The sequence below is a fragment of the Mesoplodon bidens genome (genome assembly GCF_964165515.1).
Source record: "Mesoplodon bidens genome assembly, chromosome: 3".
NCBI classification, from domain to species: domain Eukaryota; kingdom Metazoa; phylum Chordata; class Mammalia; order Artiodactyla; family Ziphiidae; genus Mesoplodon; species Mesoplodon bidens.
In genome coordinates, this window is record NC_138178.1 from 50,680,924 (window position 1) to 50,699,431 (window position 18,508).

An 18,508-nucleotide genomic window follows, 5' to 3' on the forward strand; every position below is an offset into this window, starting at 1 on the left:
TAAAACAGAAGCATTTTCAGACTTGTGTTTTCCTGGACAGCTGCCTGGTGGCTGTACTATGTAATAAGGGCGTGTAATTGACAGTAATGTGAATCACTCACAAATTCTGGCAAAAAAAAAATCACGGAGCTATTTTTTTTTTTCCAGGAAAAAGTTAAGGAGCAGATTTATCCTGTCCATTGAAAACAGCAATTACTTTACATGTCAGCTCATTAGCTACCTTTATATAAAAAAAAATCACTGTGATTTGCACTAACTATCAGCATGTATTGTAAAGAAGTAGTGTGGATTCACAGCTCATGCAATGGAATGGTTTGGGTCAGACATAATCTGTGAAATGGCAAATTTAGATGGGTTACTTGTTATATATATGGGATTCCTCTCCCAAGATCCAGTTGTAGGAGACTATCCTCCCAATGATTTTGCCACTTGAAAAGCTGCCATCTGTGAGGACCTTGTAATTATTATGGTAATACCCAGGGCAGACTGATCAGGCTGCCATTGACATTCACAGGCAGCTTCAGAATTCCTTTCACAAGGCCTCAGACACAGGGATCTCCAAAATAATGGCTGGGGATTTTCCCAGGTAGGAGCTTTTGGAACCATGGAAGCTTTTAGACAAGGTAAAGTGTTGCTCCAATCTATTAATTCTCTTTGAATAAGGGAAAGAATAATCTGAATTAACTTCACTATCAACCTGAAAGGGGCCCTCTTTTCCAAGGCAGAGGCATAGAAACTAAACCGTGGAAATCCATGAAGATTGAATTCCACTGAGATAAACCCTGACTCCATCTGAACTCGACAGGTTCAGAAATTTATACCTTCAGCATCTGTGAAACTGGAAAGCTCCTGTTCAGATCTGCAAGGTGTCTTGAGCTTCTGGTTCTGGAGGGAATAGGGGTATTCTGAACTGTGGAAACCTCAGAATCACATGAAGAAAAAGCTGGGGCTTTAGAATGTTGGGGTTCGTGTTGGGGGGATTATTTTGAAGCAAGGTGAAAAGAGTGGAAACACTTAGGTCTTTCCTTCCGTTTATAATACTCCGTGAAGACAGTTTGGATTTTCTCAGAATGGGATCTCTCATTCTTAGAAGTAAAATTGAAGTCAAAATTTGCTAAATCAAAGGGTATGTTGAGATTTTAAGGAATGAAACTAAAGTTCATTCTCCACTCCATCACTAATTACTACTGAGAAGCTTTTCTTCCATGACGACAGTTGGGGGCTGGGATTATTGGCTCAGGATGGTCCTCAACACTGACAGCCACCACTAATCTCCAACTTAATTCTGAGTTTATTTGGCAAGTAGCTGCTAACAGGCAAAATGAGGGTGGAGTCCCATAAACCACTAAAAAGAGAGACATTGTGTACATAAATCAGCCCTGCAAAATATTTCAGATACTGTATCTCAATTATAAAACAGTAGCAGACTGCTAAAATCTGAAAAGTGACGCATAATATGTATAACTAGTTCTTTTCAGGCATGTTCTTTGTTCCTATATGAATACATTTCACATGAGCCCAAAGAGATGGAAATGACTTATTTATTTTTGTAATTGAGAAAAATGTGTCAACTCTCTGGAATGTCCATGTGTGGAAAAATAATACATTATATGGAATTGCACACACATGATTTATAATGCACATATCCAGAACCAGAAATTCTAACGAAGAACCTTATTCAACAGAAAAAAACTTTTTTTTTCTTTAGCATTTGCAATTCTGGTATACCATAATGCTGAGGCCAAGCATATATTTTATTAGTTTAAATCCTAGCTAAGCAATAAAATGTGTGTCATTTTAGATAAAGAAAACGTGTTTTTCACAAAAGTTAAATTTAATGTCCATTTTGGCTCCCCTGCGGTGATGCTATGGTGTGCCACCCAGATCTCTCCCTTCAGGATTGAAGCCCTTATTTCCCCTCTGGCCCAAAGTGTTGACTGCCAGTGGCTCACAGTTGAGTCATTTTCTGAGCCTCATCTTTAGCTAAAGGGAGCTGTCTTGCCCAAGACGATGCCCTTCCCTGGGGGCAGCTGGCATCCAGTGGCTGGTTTGATGCAGGGTAAAGTATCCAGTCCCTCTGCCTCAATCTGGGACATCTCTCAAAGGCTGTATCCTTGCTTCTGATCTCTCTGTGGCATCGACCAAACTGTGGTCACAACTGTATGACAGTTCAATTTCTCCTGTCCAATCCAGCTTCCTTCACTCATTATAGGTGTTGTTCCTAAGTGCACTCCCCAATCAGCTTTCTGTACATAAATCTCAGCATCTCCGAGTCTATTTTCTGGGGAACCCAATCTAAGATATCCACTTATTTAAGAATACTTCAGTGGAGCGACAAGTTGGGAATAATGATGAATTTTTAGATGAGAATATGGTAGAACTTCACTTTCTTCAGTGTGAGGTAGTCCCAGCCTAGCCTTGATGCCAAGGGGGTTGGTTCCAGAAGTTTCCTAAGTTTGGCATTGCGAGGTGAGCTCACTTAATGGTGATCATACCATATAGGAAATTTCATGATGAGATTTTACTATTGTATTAATACAGACAAATCATGGACAGTATGTGGATGCTTTGGCCATATGCAGAATGTTAGAAGTTGGCTCTTCTCTCTTGGGTTAGAAGTTAACCCAACCCTTTAGAATTCTTCCCTATAAGTGAGACTCTGGGATAGACCATTAAAGAGTAGCTTAAGCACTAGGAAAATCTGTGAGAATGGGACCCATATTGGTCATTTTATTCATTAGAAACCTAACTTAAGAGAAACACATCAATAGAATCTCAGGTAAAGCAATTTAGGGCAATAAAAACATAGTCTTTAAATGATACTGTCCCCCAGTGGCTCCCATAATGAAAATGAGAACATTTTCCCATCTCTCAAATCACCCCAATTATACACAGGATTAGGTAACTTCCACAAATCAGGCCATGGAAAGTGCTTTGATTTAGAGATATCAGTCAGAACTCTTTTTTTTTTTGGGGGGGGAGGGATAGTGGTGTGTATGTATGTGTGATGGCATAACAGCTTTTCCTTTTCCAACCTGGAAAACCATAGGTTCAGCTGCCTTTTAGGCCCGTTTCTACCTTGATTGCACTTTGCTGTGTGAAACTGCAGCACGAAATGAAGATAGCTCCTCTCCCTGCGTTATTAAAAACTCCCATCTGAGAAAGGAAAGGGATGAAAGAGACTACCAGAGATGGTGTTTCTATGAAAAAGCAACTTCCGAGTCCCTAAAGATCTCATAAGTTCATCCTGTTGTCATTGAGCTTGTTAATAGATGCATAATGACAGAAGAATTATTGTGAAGCTGAGATAACTAGGATTTAGATTTCATATGAAGAGATGGACTTTACATCAGAGGCAAAGGACTTTTATTCTCTGATTATAATCATTCTAAAGTGCTTTTTGACCTTGGAAGAAAAAAAATCAGTGTTAAGTTGGAATTGGATAGGTTATCGCCTAAGGAGGCATAAAAGGCCATCAGGAAATAAATTAAAATTAAAATAGATTCTTTTATTGGGTCACATCTCATCCTTTCATTTGTAAGCAAGCTTTCCACTCAAGGAATTGATTCTGCAGGGGATAATTTCGCTCCTCATGTTTTGACTCAAGTAAAAGTTACAAACAAAAGTGGGGAGGAAGCTGCACATAAAGCTTAAAAGACAGAGAGTTCTAAGGAATAGCAGACAGAAACCATGGTTGTGTGCAGCTACTTATGAAGTGGACAATGGTTTTGAAATCAATGGTCCCTGCTAAGTTAAGGAAACATACTTACATTCCAGACCAGACAAACATAGCAATGTCACATGTTCTGACCTTGAATAAATAAATGTCATTTCTTTTCAGAGTTTACTTTAAGATTCAGTAACTAATCTAGGATTATCAGAATATCTACTTCCCAGATTCTTTAACATATGAGGATCACCTTTTCCTCTAGAGACCAGACAAATACAGGATATTTCCCTTGACAGAATATACCCTCCATTCTTGGAAAGATCAGCCAATTCTCTTCTCTAATAGGTGGTTTTCTCCTTTGCATTTACATAGATGCCAGTGGTAACTGAAAATGTCTCTTTCCTTTTTACTCTATAGATTTGATGATCTGGTTTATAAAATCTTGTATGGATAATGCAAACAAATGGTATCTAAGAGGTCACGTATTCTTCATCTTTAGATGACATAAAAATATTTTTAAATTTTCTGGATGAGATTCTGATTTAAACCTTATAAACTGCTAACAGAAACTTTAAAGCAAGCAGTTCTATAAATCAACTCTACTTCAATTAAAACAATTTAAGAACACGAAACAGAGCAATTTGATCAACTTAAAAAAAAAAAAAGCAAGCAGTCCTAAAACTGAGACTCAAAATACATCCAGTAAATTGTCAGACATCAAGAAGCCCTTTGAGTTGTAGCATTGGTTTCCAAAGTAATATAGTACAAATCTCACAATATAGTTTCACATAATAAATATCTGTTCTTCCTTATAGCTGTTAACAAGGAAAAGGTGATTATTTTCCTCCATAGTCAAATGTGCAAGAAGAGTGGTCATAAAATTGTGTATGTACACACACACATGCACACACACACACACACATCAAGTCTACAGAAATTAACTGAGCACATAGTAGATACCAACCACTCTGCTAAGTCCAAGATATATCAAGATAATTAAAGCATATCTAGTGGGACAAAGCTACAGAACAACAACTATTCTATAAGATATTTTCTGTACTGTCACCTTAACAATGTCCTGTGGGAGCAAAGGAACTGCAGCAATTAATTTCACAAGGTAGGGTTGGAGAAGGCTTTGCATGGAAGTTGCTATTTGTGTTGGCCTTTGGTGGAGCAGTAAGACTTCCACGGGTGCAGAAGTTGGCAAAAGACATTCCTGGACAAACAAGGTAATACAGTAGAACCAAAGGCGCTGAGACATACCCACACACAGAGTCTTCTAGGAACTAGTCATTCAGGGTGGCAAAAACTGCTGGCATAGAAGTCAGGGAAAGAGCAATGGAAAGATTAAGACCAGGTTGTGAAGGGCCTTGTTTGCCATATTAAGTAGTTTAGACTCCTCAGGCAATGGAGAGCCCTAGAAGGTCATTAAGAAGGTAAAATAAGAAGATCCTGCTGACAGTGGAATCCCAAAGCAGGCCATCGTTTTTCTTTTTCTTTGCTTTTTATCTGGGGGAGGAGGGAGTAGGAACTGCTGAATGTAAAGGTAGTATTTTCTAATATACCTGGTCTCAGAGAACAGAATTTAGCCAAGGCATGTTCTTAGCACACAACCCTAGCACCATGAGACAAGACTGATCTCTCCACTAAGAGATTCACAACAGTCCTTCTTATTATTGGTGTTCTACTATATTCACACAGCAAAGCAAGCGGAGTGCCAAGCTGCATCTTGAGTACTCTGCTGCAGATTTACTGCCTGACAAGCCTTAAAGTTAGAAGAATATTCCAAGCTGAATCTGTCACTAACAGCTTTATACAGTTTGTTGTTTCCTGAGTCGTCTGGCCACTGGGAGACCAAGTCTGAAAAACACGTTTCCAATGGTGAGCCTTACTGACAACTGCTTTATCATCCTTCATGTTAAATAGACCAGCATATCGAAGCTCTTTCAAGCCAGGAAGCCAAGCTGATGATGTGAACAACCAAAAAGTGATTTTTCTCCTAACTGCCCACACTTATCAGAAGTCTGAATTTATACAGTACATGGGTAGCAAAGAATGCAACACTAATTTTTTTATTACTATTTGATTCCCCTTCACGACAGTCCCTTGTGGCAGGAAAGTGGTTAGTTTGCAGATAGGAGACACCTAGGACCAAAGAAATAAAATAATTGGAAATCATTGTTTTGATGGAGTTGAGGCAGAGTTAGCAACCGTGTTCCTGGGCTGCTGCTCTCCCAGGGAAGCCCGACAGCCTTGTTCCCACTGCAGACTTAAATGTTCTGAATCCATGTAGATCAATTCGATTCCTGAGCCCGAATGACAAGCTAAACTGGCAATAATGCCTTGCACAGGATTTTAAGCGACATAATCAACCGGAGAGGGACTTGTGTCAGTTAGACTTTGTCTCCTTAAAAATCAAGAGTAACAGTGGTGAGAGAGAAGTTTTTAACAAGGAGGAAAACCCTAGACAGTTGTCTCTAAGATTCTTCACCACAGCTTCAAGGACAACCAGGAAAAGAGCTGCTATTTGAGGCAACTTCATTATAAAATCATTTTTAATAAGCAATCTTAACAAAGAAAGGGAATACTCTGGTGGAGAAAGCCTCCAGGGACCCAGAGGCTGCCCAGTTAAGTTATTAGGAAGTTTCACACAAGGGACCAAACAGCTATTTCATTGGCCTCGGGGGACAGAGTTTAGTTTTCACCTGTTCTCTAGAGGCACTGGTGTTATCCTGTCTAAGAACAGCAGAGACTGGTAACAATCAATTATCCTGACACCCCAACTTGGTGAGGGAAAGTGAATATTCAGTTTTGTCAACACAAAAAGACATGGTGGAGAGAGACAGATAAATTAACGTGATTTGGTTCATTATATACGGAAGACTTTTCTGAATATGCAGCCAACAGAAAGCCTCATCTGAACCTTGCTGTTCTTTAAGTGAAACAACAGAAACTCGTTCTCGGAAAATGAAGAAAGACCAGCAAAGAGAAAAGGGAGTATCATTATCTTCTAACTGTACTGTCCAGCTATGTAAGGGAAATAGTTCTTTGTGCTTATGAAAAAATAATAATGCAGTTTACTTTACGTAAGGAGTGAGCAAGATTGGGCATGCGGGGTTCAAATTTTTGGAAAGCTAGGTAGGTGTGGCTGAGTCCCGGTATATTACAGTCGTTTCCAGGCAATTAGCAGCACGAAGGAAAGAAAGCAAAAAGAACCATTAGCCACGCAATTCAAAGTGCATGTGCAGTTTTCAAGTTTCACTGCTTATTTCATTCCTCTGATTTTAATGAAATGGCAAGCACTGGTCTTACAATTAGACCTTCAAACTGGGAAGATGGAGGAAAAAAATGAAACGCTTTTGCTTTAATAGTTAGAACAGCCTTCTCTTTTTGGACTAGATCTTTCCTGCTCAAGAAGCACTTTCTACACAGGTGATCAGAGGGGAGACCAGAAAAGGACCTCGATCTGAGGATAAGAATTTTGTCTGAGTTCAGAGAAGGGAATGAAGTATGGAACATGTGATTCCTATGATGCTCACTAAATGACAGCAATAAAAACACTGTTTACAGGTCACTGTATTTTTCACACCCATTCTGTGGCTCCCCGCTGGTTATGAGATAAAGCCAAAACCTTATCTCTGTTGTCCACGTCCTCTTTTTTTTTTTTTTTTTTTTTTGCGGTACGCAGGCCTCTCACTGTTGTGGCCTCTCCCGTTGCGGAGCACAGGCTCCAGACGCGCAGGCTCAGCAGCCATGGCTCACGGGCCCAGCCACTCCGTGGCATATGGGATCTTCCCAGACCGGGGCACGAACCCGTGTCCCCTGCATCGGCAGGTGGACTCTCAACCACTGCGCCACCAGGGAAGCCCTCTTTTTTTCTTATTAATACGCTACTGTAGTCAGACAGGTGTATACAACGCCCCTCCCCCACGAAGTCCTCCATCAATCTACCTGATCACACCTAAGCCTCGCTACCCTTCCAGATCCAGCTCAGCTCCCCACCCGTGTTCTCCACTCAGACAGACAATCCAACTGAATCACAGGCCTGCAGTCTCCTGCAACTCTTTCATTACTAAAAGCTCCTCAAGTGGGTCTATCCTTTCTCCTCGGATGTAAACTATTGGAGTGTGAGGACTGAGTTAAACTTTCTATTTTACACTGTGCCTAACACACTGCCAGACACAGAGAAGGGGTTAGAAATATTAAGCTAATAAAATCTTTCTGACTCCCAGACGCCTGCCCTTTGTACAGGGATTGGCTGTGGTCTGCTTTCCAGCCTTCCTTCCTTAGATTCCAGTATAGCAGGTATCTGGATCATCCACCATATAGTCTGCTCCTTCTCTCCTCTAAAACAAAAAAATTATAACAAAAGATGTATGGATTAAGTCTCTTTCACTGAATCCAAACCTGAATCTTGCACATTCTTGCATTTTTTGCTCTTCTCTTCAATATGCCCTCTAATCATTATGCTCGGCTGTTAACTATTTAAGACATTAGGAGCTAAAGTCCATGCCTACGAGTTCAATGAAGTCGAACAAGGTAAAGAGCTATCACTCCCTCATAAGAAAAATGTTTACCCAGAGGTGGAGGTGAAGTGGGTGGAGAACATTGCACTGTGAGGAATCTCGGGCAGTCACAGGAAAAAGGGTAATTGAATGCGTGGAAATGAAAAAGTCACCGTTTGTGCAGATATGGACATCAATTATAATCAAGAGGATCATGTGACTACAAATACATTAACTTCCTGGAAGTGTAGTTGATAGACCTAGTGTAAAATTTTTTGTATAATTCATAAAGCAAGTTAACATAGACCAATAACTTTCTTCATATTTCAAACACGTTGACATCTCTGCTTCTCAGTTTTCAGTCCTTTGGATGCAGATCTCCATAAAGAGAGAAGTTGATGTAACTGTAAATCCAATCCTAAATTCAGGTACTCTGAAGCATACTTGAAACCTAGATGCTTAATTCTCTTATGCATCCTTTTGATATATATTTCAGTTCCCTAAGGAACTTTTAGCTTTCATGGTTGTGTTTGTTTGGTTTTGGTTAGGTTTCAGGGAAACCACAATATCCTGAATCATACTACCTCTTAGTGGCAGTGAAAGTTATACATGGATTATCAAGTTGATCTGACAAAAGAATGCTAACATACAATTTTCTTATAAATGTCATTAATGTCTGTTAAAGGCTTTGTTGCAGTGGAAAACAAGTTCATGCTGTAAGAAATATATGTTACTACTAGTGTGGGGGGCATAACTATCTTAGAAGCAAAAATAACCATTTTGAACTCTTGTTTTATTACAGAATCAGTTGAGGTGAATGAATAGTGATGGTAAATGGATGTCAGTTCTTTGATGAATGAGGTTAGGTTGTCAAAAAGATAAGTAATGGTCATTTTAGGCCAACTGATTTAAATGAACTTTTTCATATAGTGGGAATAGCATACCTCCTTCTCATAATCAGTTGTTTCACCAAGCTTAGAAGCCTTTACAGGTAAAATAGTTCTAAGGTAAAAGATAACCTGAGTGAATTGTAGGAATGACTGTTCGCTTGGCTTTCTTCTTATATTTTCAAGTGGAAGGACTGCTCTAAGGAATGAAGTTCTTTATCCTAGGCTCTGTGGGTTGGCTTTAAACCCTGGCTCAACCACATACCAGCTAGCTGTAGAACCCTGGGCCTCAGTTTTCACCTGTAAAATGGGGATGGTAGCAACATCTCCCTCCTAAGATTGTGGTAAAGATGAAATAAAATAACACGTACAAAGTGCTTAGAGAAGCATCTAGCACTTAGTAAGTGCTCCACAACGTGGCACTCGTGTGCATGCAAGGAGTCAATCTACTCTGAGTCCTGGCTCTGCCCATTTCCAGCTGGATGAGTTTGCAAATTTTCTCACTTCTCTAAGGTAAGTTACTGACCCCCTCAGACAAGTTTTCTCATCTAAACTGCGGGTACAAGTAGGACAAAGCTCATGGGGCTGATGAGAAGATTAAATGAGATAATGCAAGTAGAGCGCTCGACATAATGCCTGGAATATTAGAACTGCGCATTAGGTGGTAGCTCCTGCTTTTGCTGCTACTACAGCAACTACTGGTACCTGGACTTTTCCTATCGCCACTTTGATTATTATTACACTATTATTATTATTATTGAACTCGAAGTAACACAAAATCCTGAAAAGACATCGGCCCTTCTTTAAAGATCAACTCAATCATGTACAAGAGTTTCACTAAATATACAATAAATCCATCAAGTAGACACCAGTACTTGGTAGGCTAGGCATTTTTATTTTCTAGCGGTGATGGTGGATTTTAAAGAGCCATTCCCCATCCCAATACACCCTTTTGAACCTATGTTCTGAAATGAGAACACAAATACTTTTTGTCCAAATTCAATTCACAAATCTGAGGTCTATGAACAGCAAACTTGAACCAACTGGATGCTCTGATGTAAACACTTAGCTAAATATTCAGATTTTTAATCAATTAATTTTTTATAATTTTTATTGGAGTATAGTTGATTTACAATGTTGTGTTAATTTCAGGCATACAGCAAAGTGAATCAGTTATACATATACATATATCTGCTCTTTTTTGGGTTATTTTCCCATATAGACTATTACAGAGTATTGAGTAGAGGTCACTGTGCTCTACAGTAGGTCCTTATTAGTGATCTATTTTATATATAGTAGTGTGTACGTGTCAATCCCAATCTTCCAACTTATCCTTCCCCCACCCCCAACTTTTCTACTACTATTGACAAGGAAGGGCCTTTCAAACAATTAGGAAAATTGCAGATGGCTCTCTGTGGATGTGAATATGAATCCGCTCAACAATCTGCTGGGATCCAGATGACTATTCTGACCCTATTGTAGCCTCAGTTGCCTCTAAAACACCAATACATATGTATATATGTATAGGCTTATAAAGTATATACCTATGCTGTTACATCAGTAGAGTATATGCACATCACAAATCCTATTCAAAAACCTTACGAATCAGAGCAAACTCACTCCAAGCCTGTAAATATTCAGATTTGTAAATGGAATTCACAGATCCTCACCATGAACTGTGGATTTTAAGACTATGCAAATCTTCTACCTTGGAAGAACTGACTGGCAGGGCCAAGTGCTATCCATTTATATCCTAATATGATGAGACAGAGAGATCCTGTTAAGTTCAGAGGCTTGGCTCTAGACATACAGGCCAAGTCTAAACAAGGCAAACGTCTCCAGACAGCACGGGGCATTTTTACTTCCTTGGACTGACTGATCTTGAAGGAATGACATAGGTGTTCCTCTGGGTGAGAATAGGGGGAGAGGAGGAGCAAAGGTACTTTTCAGTACCTAGAGTTAAATATTTACCTTTCCCTTCATTGCTCTTGTATACTTGGAGCACAGTGTCAGGACCCTGGAGGTCTCTCTAATTCTCCTCTCCTCTCCCACATTTCCGGCTTAGTCTACTTTCCAGTTTATGAGCCAAATCTTCTGAAAAGGGTACACTTAGCATTTGTATTTTCAGATTATTTTCTGTGACTGTGTGTCCCCACTTTCCCGCAGCCCCAACCTTGAACCTAGTCTGTAAGCTCCTTGAGGGCAAAGAACCTGTCAGTACATAGTAGGTCCTCAATAAAAAATTGTCCACTGATTAGCTCTAGAAGAGGCCAGCACTTATATTCTGGTCATGTCCCATCGGCAGCAAGCTCAGTGTCTGCAAGCTAAGAGATGAATCTTCTGGCAGCTCTGTGAGCACTAGTTTGTGACTGTTTGTCAATGGGTGGACAGGAGCTGGATGAAAGCCTCCTGAAAGAACTTGAGTGTGGCTATTTCTCAGGTCTGTCCTAATGAAACATCCAGCCAGCAACTGAAATTATAATTGCTGTGAGTCACACCATGAGTCACATGGGTTGCCACAGCAACCTATTAACTATATAACCAAAGCACCTTCCATTAGCTTTGCCAAGAATGGTTCTTGAGTTTTCCTGGACTGTGAAAATAATGTGGGTGAGCCCCAAGTTTGGGGCTGCTAAGAGTCTGCAACCAAAAGGAATAGCCTCAAGGAAAGGAAAAGAAAACGAGAAAATAAGGCGACTGTACTTCTTGGGCCTCCTGAGTAAATGGCAACAACTGTGACAAATTGTTGGGTTGGTTTTGTGATATCAGCAAATATCCAAAGAGAGGTGGTCGGGGCCTCAAAACTCATTTTCACTAAGTCAAACTTAAAGTCAAGCCTCTAGGGGTAAGAAGTGAATACATTAATCTAGTCCACTTTAAATGACTGCAATACATACTTTATTTTTCTTTAAAAATACAAAGGATTCGTTCTCAAAGAAATATTCTGATTTGTACTAAAATATTTTTACTCTAGAGAACTAAAATCTCTTTATAAATAATACAGCACTTTAATTTTACAACTTAGATATGAGCCTGTTGCAACCAAACATTTGCAAATGTACTAAATTCACTTTTAATGGTTATTTGGGTTAAAATTAAAAATTCCAGAAGCTTCAGAAGCATATTTGATTTTGTTATTTACTAGGGAAAACTGACATTCAGTTGGATTAAATTGACATATTTTCCTGACTGCTTACGGAGTAACTTGTAATTTTTACATGTTTGGAAGTTCCCGAGTGTGGAAGAAAGCAAGCAGAAGAGCCTTAAACAAGAAGAATAAGGAATATAATTTAGGATTACAAATTAGGTGGTTGGGATTAACATATACACACTACGATATATAAAATAGATAACCAACAAGAACCTACTTTAGAGCACAGGAAACTATACTCGATATTTTATAATAACCTATAAGGGATAAGAATCTGAAAAAGATATAGATAGATAGATAGATAGATATAGATATCTATATCTATCTATCTATATCTATATCTGAATCACTGTGCTGTACACCTGAAACTAACATGACATTGTAAATCAACCATATTCAATAAAAAACAAACTCTAAAAAAAAGAATAAGAAATGCAAACAAGAATGAGAACAGGAGGAAGTGACAATGGTCTGTTGACTCTGGAAACAATCCAGGGGCCGACCAGATATCTTTTGGGTTTGCGCTCTGGTGGCCAGCTGATAGATTCCCTAAGGTGATGAGCTATGATGCCAAACTTCCCAGTAGCTGGAAATAGCTGATTATTATCTGTTGTATTTTTCACTTTTTCATCTCCATATATGTCATCTTCTAACATTTTAGTGAATGAGAACTACCCATGCAGAATTAGATGAAGAAGTCAGGAACAAATGAACAGATCTGGCAAATAATAAAATGTGGCAACTAATAGAAACCAAGACAGCAGTTGATTCCAAGAGAAAGATACTTATCCACACAGTACTATTACAGCAGGAATGAGACCAGAACAAACTTGTGAATCACAAAGCAAAAGCAGTCTTGAAAGTGTCCAATCAAATACAGGTGCTATATAATCAACCAGAAAAATTAAATTAAAATTCTACACCACAGTGTAAAATTTCTCGAGTATATCCCTATCCCGCAAGTAAAAACTCTCTTTTATGTTCACACAGCAAAACCCAGCAGCAATATTTCCTGTCAACAACTGAAGAACATCGCAAATGTAAGAATTCTTTGACCAACTGGTCATGATGACTTCGGACAAGAAGCCCCAAGCTTTGCCTTCCCCCACCTGCCAAGTGAAGTTAATGACAAACACTGATGGTCCTATCCCAGGAGCTCAGGAGAATCTGTGTTCTCCAAAGACCATGCTTGTGGATTTCTCTGAAGCTAACAATCAGATTTCCTTTCCTGGGAATTTCTTGCTTAACTCACCCAAAGCATTTTTTTAAAGAAGCAATACCTGTACTTTCCAGATAACAAGGTGGCCTAAAATATTATCAAGTGTCACAACCATTCAGGTTCATTTTATAGTTCTTGCGCCTCTGACTGGTGTACCTGTGAGCTGACACTCGGGTCTGATAATATATTCTGCAACTGTACATGTTCATTTGTAAGTGGAACAATCTCTCTGTGCGGGCAGTTAGGAAACCCAGATTGAAACTGCTAATGTGAGCTGACTTCAGCTGTTGATGATTATGTAGTCAAGCCTTGACCAAGGTTTCCTGAACCCTGGCTAAAATCGGAAGTCTTGAGACGGCCCCCAAAATGAATTCGCACACTTCCCTGATAGTGAAACTTTTTAAAGAGCAGATGTCAAGATGATTTAAGAAGAGCTGAAATTTAACATCTTAAGAAAACTTATCAGCAAATTAGGACAGTTCAGTTTTCAAGAAAAATCCGACAGATGCTAAAGAAGAAGTCATTTGGGTGATAGTTACTAGAGAAAGAACTGATTGGTTTTCTTCCTCCTCACCAGTTGTGGGGCCTATAGAGATGCTAAGATCAGAAATATGATGGGCTGTCTGCTGAGGTGGGTGACAAAAACAATCTCCATGTTTACGTGGCATAGAAGACTTTCACTAACGTGCAATTTGGACAATTCAATTTCTCCTTGGCACAGGCAAAGTTTTGTGTCAACTGTCTTTTCAGGAGCTTTCTCCCCAACTTGTCATTGGGCCATTTTATTTTGGGCCCTCTCCCCCAAATCATGAAAGTAAACATCAGCCAAAAAAACCAAGATGACTTCTGATCTAAATCTTTCTATCAATTTAATATTTGAACTACATAAAGGAAACTTCAAATCTTTCTACATTTACATTATGCTTAATCCCTAAGAATTTTCCTGCTGATTTTCACAGTTAGAAGGGCACTCAAAATCTACCCAACTCTGGCTATATCTTGATTTTGTTTTAAAGCAGGTACAGCTGACAGAGTTCATTAAGCCTCTGCTGAAAGACCAACCTGTTCCATTGCCTGTTACTGTAGTGCCACTTTTTTTTCACTAGCTACCACTCTCATGCTGTCACCCACATCTGTCCATGAATTTAAATCCAACCACGGGTTATTATTTCTGCAATAGGCCAATGAAATTATCCTTAGGGATGACAATTCCTTAAAGGTCCTTATGGATGGATGGTCTATATATTAAGTAACACCTATGGTCTCTGTCCTATGCGTTGAGGGGTATTCTTTGTATCCAGTGGAGTTGAACTAGTGGTTTTTGTCCACTTATCCAGGAGCCAAGTCATAATGCAAACAGTCAGCGGCTTTCTGTATGTTGCCAGGTGGCCAGGAGTCCATACCCCAAACCGCCATAAACAGTAGGCACAATCATCCGCCCCTGTTCAGGAGAGGCCCAGGACTGAGCTAGCAGAAAGACTGAATTACTTACCACCTCTAGAGTGGGTCCCAGCAGGCCAGGGACGAGCTCATGGGCAAGGCTGTGCAAGGAAGCGCTCTGTACCATGCCTGCCCTGCGGATATACAGAGGACTTCAGTCTCCTGCACTGTCAATCTCTCAGTCATCATGAGCTCAATTATGCACCGACAACAGCAAGAACAACAACAACGACGACAACAAAACAACCCCCAAAACGCTAAGGGCCACAGACTACCCTGGTGGAGGGACAGCCACTGGAACCGTGTGTTGAGAGACGAGGTGCTGTCCTGAGCATGTGTCCATTACGGGCCTGAGCTTTGCCTCTTTCCTCAAACATTCCACTGAAGCCCACGGGAGAGCCACGTGGAGAGACAGCAGGACTGGGCCCTAAAAGTCAGGCAACCGTCAAATTGGATGGGGTTGCTTTTGGTTTTTTTGTTTGTTTTTTGTTTGTTTTTTTTGCTTTTTATGTTTGTTTTCTACAAATACAGATAGACAGACAGACAAACCCAAGAGCAGATTTCAAGAATCAACTGAGGCACAAGATAAACTACTTTGATGGTACACAGATTTTTTTTCCCTCCAAATTGTTCACATGAAATCAAAAATTTTCAAAGCATAAATGGGAAAAATTGGGGGACACGTCTTTGTCGGCCCTAAATTGTGCTGTAAATATCTCCATCGCTTGCCTTAGAAGGATGCCCAAACACGTCTCGTAGGTAGCACATATCTGTGGTCTGAAACAGTTATCAAATTCTAATGACACTCTTAATTGAAAGTCTAAATAATATGCTGGTCAAGTACAGTGAAAGTTGACTGCCTGCCATCAATGACGTATTGGTTTCATCCTGAGGATCAAGGCACAGTCAAACATCATTGCTCAGAATGCAGATCACAACACTTTACATTGACGTGAGTTTGTAAACTTATGGTGGAGTTCAAATGAAGGCAATTGATGAAAGCAGTTGAACCTGAGAGGTGGGAATGAATACAGAGGATAAATCCAGCACACATTTCCACATCAAACTACCCATGCCATTTACCAGGGCCCCCAAAGGCCACACGAGCGGCAGCGCCTAGATTCCCGGTCAGTATCTCTGCTCCACAGACACAAGTACAAAACGGCCTAAATCGTGAACTAGTGGTGAGGAAAAGGAGACCAAAGTTTAAAAGAAATCAAGGTGATGTTTCCTAGAAACATACCAACTCGTCTAAGAAGGATCCAGAGTAAGGGTGATCAGTAAGTAATTAATTGATCCTCCTGGCTAGATTTTATGGTTTTTCTAAAGATGAGTGGCTTGAATCGCTAGAATTTATTACACTATGTCTAGACTCTCTTTAACACACACTCAGTACAAACAGGTGGAGATGTACCACTTCTGACCACTACAGGTAGAGAAGTATGACCTCTGTTGACCATGGATCACAGCTGAAACATTAGTTGATACTTGAAAGGCCACAGCAGCCAGACATATGCGAATTCCAACTCTTCAGAAAACTTTGGACAAAAAAAAAATGCATTACTTACATGTATGTGTCTTCTTTGTTACTGAGATACCTAGAAGAGAAGAAACAATGACAAAGGTAAGAAAGGAGCCTGTGTATACTTCTTAGAACGTACATCATCCCCAATGTACTCAGAAATGCATTTTGTCCAGATGGGGACGGAGAGGCAAGATGCATTTTCATCACATATACAGCATCATTGGATCTACCCCAGTGTAACGAAACCATTAACGATGGGGCCAGCAAGCATTGCCTACTGGCTTAAGAGGTTCTGTGGTAAAAGGTAGCAGCACGGACAGTAATTAAACAGAGTGAGAGAAGACTTATTTTTGATTTTAAATAGGGGAGACGATCATGTTTATAGGCAGAGTGGGGAAGATTCAAGGCACAAGAGAGTGAAGCCAACTTACTCAGACAAGAGTGAACTGAGCCACAGAGCAATTAATTTGCTCTGGCCATTGATTTTGTGTTTACTTTTTAATGAAAATGACTTTTTGTGCTCACATGAAGCATCACTTTTAATGGTGAGGGAAAATACATCCACAAACTGTACCTCTCTGTCTATACTTGTTAAAGTCAGAAGGGGAATGACGGCTACTTCTTGGCAAATGGCAGCACAATGAACAAAAACTATATGAAAACATAAGGGGTTCATGAGTCAGCACCCTTGATACTTCTAAGATGCTTTATAGAGAGCGGGTGAAGAATGGAACTGGGCAAGATTCTGCACACATGGCCACAGAAAGATAACGTGAACGCACACTTAATGCAAACAGTGCTATCGCCACTTCAGAAGTGCTCCATTTTGAATTCTGTATGCTTCATTCTTCTTGGGGGATATTCTTGAGACCAAATAGGCTCAAAGTCATAAAGCTCTTGAAAACATTTAGCCTGTGACTAAGAAGTGTGGTAAACCTTGCATGTCTTTTTTTCTTTCAAGTTATTAAGAGAACTATTTAACCCTCCTCTGGAAAGTAACACTGTTGAAAAATTTGGCACTCAGATCAGACCTATTACTTAGCTATGGAATGTATCAGACAGGGAAGAAATCCCTTACGAAAATCCATGGTATAGCACAGGGAGAACAGCTCAGTGCTTTGTGACCACCTAGAGGGGTGGGATAGGGAGGGTGGGAGGGAGGGAGATGCAAGAGGGAAGAGATATGGGGACATATGTATATGTATAACTGATTCACTTTGTTATACAGCAGAAACTAACACACCATCGTAAAGCAATTATACTCCAATAAAGATGTTAAAAAAAAATCCATGGTAGACATAAAAAAAAAAGCTAGTGCCAAAATTGTGCACCAAGACCAAAATCACACACTTGTTCCCCCACAAATTTCCACAGGACTTATTTAGGGAAGCTGAAATTACATAGCCCAACTCAAATTCTTTTTCCCCCCCTTTCTACGGAGAAAAACACAACTATTGTTTTTCATCGTGTTTGACTTGGCTTCACACAGTGAAGTTAGAAGCTTCTGCAAAGAGTCTTGAACGCTCTCTCACATGGGAACTAACCAAAGGCTTTGAGGAGTTTTTGAAATAAGCTTTTTCATGGGGAGGGAACTGCCCCCAACAGCAGCAGTGAATCAAGTTGAAAATATGAATACCACTTGCAACTCCAGCTCATGACACCAGCACCAATAAATGGATAGTTTAGTGCTCTTTCAGCATTATGAGAGCTATATGTGTACTTTCCTTAGGAAATGATGCTTTCGGTAAAATCACTTTGAAGAGAAAGTGCTTATGCTGTCACTCTTGATTATTCAGAACCTTCACACAATTGGATTTAACACAGCCCCAAACAGACCTATCTATATTCGCTGAGTGTGGAACTATTTTCTCCTGACATCCAAAGGCCTGATGAAAATACCACTGCTTTGACTTTTCTACTTAAATTTATTATACAGTGTGATGCAGTATTCTCATCAAATATTTTCATGACGATTATAATGATAATAGATTTTGAAAATCTTTCCAGGAAAGCTGCCTGATCCTTGAGATCACAGCAGCACGGAGCTAAAATTTCTCATTTCTGTCTCCAGGAGACAGCATGACTTCTGTAACAGCACAAACTCAGCCCCT

General features: G+C 39.8%; 1 pseudogene across 1 annotated transcript in view; it reads left to right on the plus strand.

Moving 5' to 3' along the window:
* LOC308614017 overlaps positions 1-18,508 on the plus strand; it is a 58,994-nt pseudogene that overhangs the window by 32,642 nt on the left and 7,844 nt on the right. The window contains exon 4 of the transcript in view: positions 8,161-8,285. The product of the transcript in view is annotated as an uncharacterized misc_RNA (transcript). The remainder of the gene's footprint in view (positions 1-8,160; positions 8,286-18,508) is intronic.